The following is a 7,850-nucleotide window of genomic DNA, read 5'->3' as shown; positions in this document are numbered from 1 at the left end:
TTCAAGCACCTACATTGAACACCTTCAAGAGTAAATTGGATGCTTATCTTGCTGGGATCCTATGACTCCAGCTGACTTCCTGCCCTTTGGGCAGGGGGCTGGACTCAATGATCTCTCGAGGTCCCTTCCAGCCCTGATGTCTATGAAATCTATGATAATATCTGGAAAGGCCCTGTAATTTACACCTAGTTCAGGGTTAACAGAGTTTGTGGATGATTTCCTGTTGCACCATTTCATGTTCACCTTGTTTTTAAAATGTTTTCTTTTTTTAAGGACAGCTACTCTGAGGTCAGTGATGGAAAGTCTAGGGAGGTTAAAGTGTTCTGCCATCAGCTTTTGTGTGTTTCTGGAATTGATATTGAATCAGTGTCCATTTGTTCTTTTACATGTCAATTACCCTGTCTGGCCTATATGGACAATGGAGGAGCACTGGGCCTGACTTCAGACTAACACACATATTTGTTTTCAAGAATGTGACTTCATGGAAAGATGCCATCTAACTGCTTCCCAGGATGCTTGTAGGGTCACAATAACTTGTTATTTGTTTTCCTAGATTAATTTAACCCCATCGTTTACAAGAGTGGGGACTCCTAATGGGCTATGGACAGGCATTAAAAAAGCTTGAGCCTGAATGGATTCAATCTTTGCAGGTTAGTCTCATACTACCTAGGCTGAATCAGTTTGTAACCATACAGACATCCCCTCCAGACTGAAAAAATGCAGGCGCATGCCTTTAGTGGCTCTGGCTAGAAGCTAGGGGGCACTAGAGCAGCCATCCCTTCCCTGCCACAGTACTGAGCTGAGGGGGAGGGGGTGTGTCGCCAGGCCCTGGCAGGATGCTCTGATTAGGAAGGGGTTCAGCCTCCTCACTGCTCCTGACCAGCTCAGCAGGGAGTTGACAACACAGTGTTTATCAGCCCATCAAGGAAACCAAAGCCTCTCTTATTAGTTCAAGCTCTTCTTAAACAGCTTTTTCCAAGGAGGGACATTACCCGCTGACTTGTTGATTAGCTCCAAAAAGCCCAAAGTGGACACTGCCCTATCTACCTTGTCTTGTCTGCTTTACGCAGACATCTCACACCATTAGCAAGCAAACCACATACTGGCTATTGTCTCTGCTATAGGAGAGGGGAGGGGGGGAATCCCTGCTTCAGCAGGGAGTGGGGCTGGAGGCTGGGGCAGAGGGAAGCCAAGAAGATGCTACTGTGCCTGCCTTCTCTGCCAGAGCTGCAGCCAGGGAGCAGAGGGGAGGGGCTGGTCCAGCTGCAGAGCAGAGAGCCTGCCTGGAGCTGCAAAGCATCTGGGATGCTGAGGGACTCTGGTTCAACTCAAAACAGAAAGGGGTCTGAGACAGACCTTGGATATACCAGTTTGACCCAAATCAGTTAAGTCTGATACTGCATTCAGCTAGGTTGATCTCAAACTGGTTTCAGCCATGTTCAGATTGGTTGATGTGTACTGAATGTCTGTTATGTTTCAGGTTTAAATCAGCTGCTGATCACTTAAACCAGTGTATGTGTTCCTGGCCCTAGTGTCTTTTTTCTACCTAGCTCCTATTTGCTCCACAGCCTATACATATACACAATTGAATCTTTGTATAAGGCTACTGCAGAAGTCCAGTCTTGCAAAGATTACTAGCTTTGATGCTGGATAAATTTTACCAAGAAATGGGCTATTTAATTCATGCATTCTTCAATAAGACTTCGATGCACTGATTTCAATCATAAGTATATGTCAAGAGTAATTCCATCCAAGTCAAGTGAGTTTAGATCAGAGATGAGACTGGAATGAGGCATGCTGAATTCTGATATTCTACACAGCCTGTAATTAGGAGGGGAAATATTTCTCTAGCTGGTGTAAAGTAACAAAGCTCTGCTAGAATCAAACGGGTGCCATTGGAGGATACGACCACATGTTTCAGAGTTAGAGGTGGTAAAATGTAGCATTATTCATACAGACCAGTACATGCTTGGGCTGGGAAAATTTACCGATTTCACACTGTATGCAAGGCATGCTGTGCCAGAGTGAGCTGCACTGCAAAATATTTATATATCTGGCTGAACAATATGCAAGGCCAGTGCTTCATTAGAAGCCACTTCTCTGCCTCTTCTGCCAAAACATTCCTCAAGGTAAATCACTTAATTTTTATGGTCTCCATATTCTCTAGACTGTATGCATTTTGCCTCATGTAATCATCTTTACTCTATAATGCTGCTATACACTATAATGAAACTTTTTACAACCAGTCTCTGAAAAAGTCATCATTTTAATGACTTTACAGAGCATAATAGATACTGTAACGTGCACTTTAAATGACTACAGCAGTGAGATACGGGTTCATTATCTTCATCTCAGAATCAAATATTCTTCCCCCCAAATAAAACAAAACACTTTTGCTCCACTACTTATTTATCTTGGCTGGTATATTTTATAGATCTACACTTTTGTAAAAAAACATTTTTTTTTGCAGAAATTTACTAATTTGCTTGTCTGATATAAATTCTGCACCTCTGAAGCATTCATAAAACTTTGCACTATAAAAGTTTTCCAGAAACACAAATTTCAATCCTAATAATTACAGCAGTACAACACTTGGTACATGTACCTCATCTCAGTTGTACAAATATTTAGTAGGAAAGTCTTACAGTACCTCTGGCTGGTATAATCAAGCTACATGGCTAAATTCTAATCTCATTTTTACCAGTGCTAGAGTTACCTCTGCCTGAGATGATGGAGTTATTCTAGACTTACCTCTGTATAAGGGATATCAAAATCTGTCCATAAATACCTGCCCCACAGACAGTGCAGGTTAGTGGGTTGTAATCTGGGCTGTCATCAGGGTTGTAATGCAGGAATCTTCAGGTTTGGGTTCATGGAAAATTGTATCTTTTTTAAAATTTAAGTTTTAGTTCAGAGTAGAGCAAAACTCTTTTGAAATGTTCTTTCAACAGGATGAAATTTTATCTCGTAAAAGTTGAATCAAACTGTTTCCAAATCTAGATAGCTCCTTCAGTTTTGAGTCACTTGTGGAAGGAGACATTTTTGCATTTTCGTGACTGCAGGGGACTCTCAGATATGAAAGCATATGTGCGTGGACAAAACTTGCTGGTGTGAGGGAGTGGGGCCTAGGAGCGGCCGTGAACCTCCCTAGCGCCTCCTACCGTCACTCAAGGTGGACTCAGCACCCTCGGATTCTCGCCTGCCATGACTTTGATGATAAATAAGTTTAGATGGGAGGCTGCCTTTATCCCCCTGGTGAACAGTACGTATGTTCCTGCCCCTACTCCATAGGGGGTACCTCTGTGCACCCCTGCCTTAAGGGCTATGCGTGCCTCCAAACCTCCCCTTCAGCACGCCCCAAGCCTCGCAGCTGTTCCCTGGGCGTTGTCTGGCCTCCTGCCCTCTGGCGCTCTCTCTGGCACCCCAGGCTTATCACCCACCTGGCGCCCTTGGGCCTGGCACGTAGCCGCCACCCTGTTACCGGTGCCCCTGGGCCTGGCACGTAGCCGCCGCCCTGTTACCGGTGCCCCTGGGCCTGGCATGTAGCCGCTGCCCTGTTACCGGCACTCCTGGGCCTGTTACGCTCTTGGGCTACTACTCAGCCCGTTGCCCCACTCTGGGGCCTATGACACGCTCTTCGCGGCCGTTGTCCCCTTCTGGGCCTATGCCGCGCTCTTCACGCGCGCTCGCTGCCCCCCCTCTGGGGCCTCGCCTTCTCTGGGGCCTATACCACGCTCCTCGCGCTTGGGGCTCAGGTGGCCACAGCCGTGCCTGGCCCCTTGACCCTTCTCTGGGTCGTTTGCCCCACTGGGAAAAACACCACCTTTACGGGCTGGGGTCCAAAACCCCGCACACCACGCCTCTCCGGCGCAAACAGTAGTGCCCCACTGGCACCACTGACTGTGCCACTACTGGGCACCCGGGACCCCCAGGTTATTGGGGAGCTCCCGTGAGGCCTCCTCTCACCCCTATAGCCTCACCCGGTCCTCTGATTTAACCATAACATAAGCGGAGCCCAAACGGCTGTAACGAAACCAACAAAGAGCCTTCTCACTCGTAATGTAAACTCTGAGCCCCCTCTAGGGCTCCCAACCATACCTCCCTTTGGGGTGTTCTCATCCCCAGCATCATCGCAGCCAGTCAGCAAGTTGGCCACCACCAACTCAGGCTGCTCAGCTCTGCCGCAGAGCTCCTGCGGCTGCCAGAAGGGAACTGCTGGTCAGGTTCCGGCCTGGGCTGTTTATAGGTGCCCTGCCCCCTTCTGGCCACCTGACCCACCTGGTCGCCCTGGCAACCGGCACCTGAGCTGCCCTGGTGATTGGCAGCTCTGTCAATCTCAATCCCAGTCACGGGGCACCTACATGACCCCGTGACAGCTGGTCACCCAAAACCACGGGTCACCCAAAAAGTGAGTCTTGTCCAAAATACTACAGACTTTCTATGAAAACTTAAAAACATAGACCACCTTCCTAGCAAGACCCTCCTAGCCACCATGGAGGTTACCAGCTTATAGACCGACATCCCACACCATGATGGCCTCTGAGCCTGCCTTACATAGATACAAGAGCAAGATGACAACTCAGAGTACAGACACAAAGATATGACGGACCTTATGCACTTCATCGTCAAACACAATAACTTCACCTTCAATAACCAACAGTAACGTGCTGCATGCCATGGACACAGGTATGGGCACCAAAATGGCCTCACAGTAGGCCAACCTTTTTATAAGCCACCTGGAAGAAGAATTCCTTCAGGACTGCACCCACAAACCCTTACTATAATTAAGATATATTGATGACATCTTCATCATTTGGATTAAAAACCTGCAATCTCTGATAGAGTTCCATCAGAAATTTGACAATCGTCACCCCTCCATCCAACTATCTCTTCAATACTCCAACAACGGCATCTCTGTTTTAGACATGATGATCACTATCCAGAATGGTAAAATACAGGCATGATATACAAGAAACCCATGGATCAGCATACACATCTGCACAGAATCAGCAATTCCCTTAAACACATCAAGAAATCTGTAACGTACAGCCAGGCCCTCAGACACCACCAAATTTGCACTGAGGGGAACACCCGTGATGGCCTCCTCACAAAACTCAAAAAGGCTCTCTTTCAACAAGGACACTCCTCTACAGACATAGATTGCTTGAAAGAGCCCCCTGGATACTACGTGAAGAATTGCTGCAGTACAGAAGGGAAACCCCTGTGAATCGCGCATTACTGGTTATGACATATCACTCCTCCCTAGAGCCTACATGGAAAATCCTCAACCAGTTGCAAATCATACTAAAAGAAGATCCCCTTATTAAACAGATCTTCCCAGAACCACCCATCTTAGTCTTCAAATAAGTGCTGAACCTCACTAACCTCATCACCAGAACTTCCCATGGCCCAAAATATACTGAATGGATCCAGACTGTGCCATGACAAGAAATGTAAAACCTGACAACCTATCTCCACCACCCCCAAAATGACTACATACCACAACAGAACCATAAGTATTCCTGGATCCTACAGCTGCTTCTCCAGAAATGTAATCCATCTCATCCAATGTACCGAAAGGCCTGATGGAAAATACGTAGGAGAGACCAAACAACAATTGCATGCCAAAATGAATGCATGCCAGAAGTCTATCAAAGACAAGATACCCAGTTACCTGTGGGGGCACATTTCTCACAAAAAAAAACCACTCTCTCTCCAATCTCTCAGTTCTAATCCTCAAAGGGAATTTACAAAATACTTTTCACAGACGAGCTTATAAGCTTCACTTCATCAACCTCCTGGATAGAAAACATCATGGAATAAATACAGACATTGGATTTAGGACACATAACCTGCCTGCCATCTGACTCACCAGGTGCTTCTCCACTATTTACCAGCTACATTCATTTACCCTGTCTCTCACCCACTGACTCCTCCATTTACATCTTCGCTGACTGGATTTCTTGCATACATACCAGCCTCTGACTTCCTTAATATTCATTCCATCCAGGAAGAGCACTCAACAACTGCAAATGCTTCCTCAGCCTGACAAAGATATTTCTACCCGAAAGCTTGCAAAGAATTTTTCTAACTATTTGAGTAGGTCTATTAATAGATATCAGATTTACCTAAAGAACCTTGTCTGCCTCAATTTTCGAAGTCATTTTTATGGACTCCCAAGGTCTTTAAACTAAACAGTATTATCTGGAGAGAGGCGGAACATTATTAAACTCAGGCATTTGTCACACAAGACATTGATCACGCAGCTGTATTTTAAATGGGTCTGACAAAAGAATGTTGTGTCAGTATTAAAAAAAGAAAAGGAGAGAGTTTCAGCTAAAAAAAGGAAAATCAATGGCCTAGCAGATCTGTGATAATCCTATGTGACTGGGCCAAAGCAGAAACAGTGATAAAAATATAGAGAGAGCATAGACACAAACCACCACATGCACTCATGCATGCTCATGGGAAGAAAAAAGAAACATTCAGGCACGAAAAAAGATAATAAAGAGTGGGAATTGATAATAAATTAAAGTCACCAATGATGACTTTTTTGCAAGTGAAGTGACCCTCTGCAAAGCAGGAGGGAAGATCACACAATGGAAATACGAGGAAATACTGAAGAAGGCTTCTACTAACAATCTATGACATTATTAACACATAGCAGAATAGCCTTCTTCACTGGCAAACAGAGGGATATCAAAATGTGCCCATAAAGACCTGGCAGACTGACAGTGCAAGTTAGTGAAAGAATCAGGGTTGTCATGAAGGAATCTTTGGGTTTTGGTTCAGGGAAAATTGTATCTTTTCTACAGTTTAAGTTTTATTTCTGAGTATTTGTGGCTTCCTCTGCATACGCCCACCTTTGTTTGCTTGGTACAGAATTCTAGTGAATTACCCTACAAGACATGAATATGCCTTCACTTCCAGCAGAGGGCTCAAATGCCTATACATAAATAGGAGGAACTGGCCAGGAGCATGGGGAACAAATAGGAGGAACTGGCCCTCCTGCTTTCCAGCAGGGACTATGTTATCATAGGGATAACAGAGACCTGGTGGGAATCTACCCATGATTGGACCATACCACTAGAGAGCTACCTAGCTGACAGTGACCACAATACTATCACTTTCAGTGTCTGTCGTAGGGCTGGAAAATCTGTTAGTAAGGTACAGATTCTTGATTTAAAAGAAACTGACTTCAAGAAGCTAAGGGCTTTAATGAATAATGCCCTATGGGATCATGGAGTCTATGTGCCATAGGCTAACAGAAGGTAGGATTCTGAATGACAGCAGCATGGCTTCACTGCGGGCAGGTCTTGTCTTACCAATCTCATCTGCTTCTATGACCAGGTATCTCACCACCAAAAGGTCTATGATTTAGTATGCCATGATATCCTTACAGGAAAATTGGAAGATTGTGGGCTTAACTGCTCAATGGCTAAGTGGGTAGGTAACTGACTGTGAGGCAGGACCCAGAGAGTTCTTATGATTGGAGCCGTGTCATCCTGGTGAGAAGTGGCCTGTGGTTTCCCTCAGGGGTCTGTGCTTGCTCCAGTGCTTTTCATTATCTTTATCAATTATTTGGATGTCGGGGTGAAGAGCTCACTGGCCAAGTTTGCGGACAACACCAAGTTATGGGGGAGTGTGGTGATGCCTAAAGATAGGCTGCAGATTCAGGTGGACCTGGATAGTGTGGAGAGTTGGGCGAACTGGAACCAGATGAAGTTCAACACTGAGAAGTGTAAAGTGCTCCATCCGGGGGCAAACAAACCCCAACATACCTACAGGTTAGGTGGCACCAATTTGACCAGCACCATGACTGAAAGGGACCTAGGGGTAATAATATCATG

This window comes from Crocodylus porosus, unplaced genomic scaffold, assembly GCF_001723895.1.
Source record: "Crocodylus porosus isolate Cpor-Errol unplaced genomic scaffold, CroPor_comp1, whole genome shotgun sequence".
NCBI classification, from domain to species: domain Eukaryota; kingdom Metazoa; phylum Chordata; order Crocodylia; family Crocodylidae; genus Crocodylus; species Crocodylus porosus.
This window is presented reverse-complemented; position numbering follows the sequence as displayed.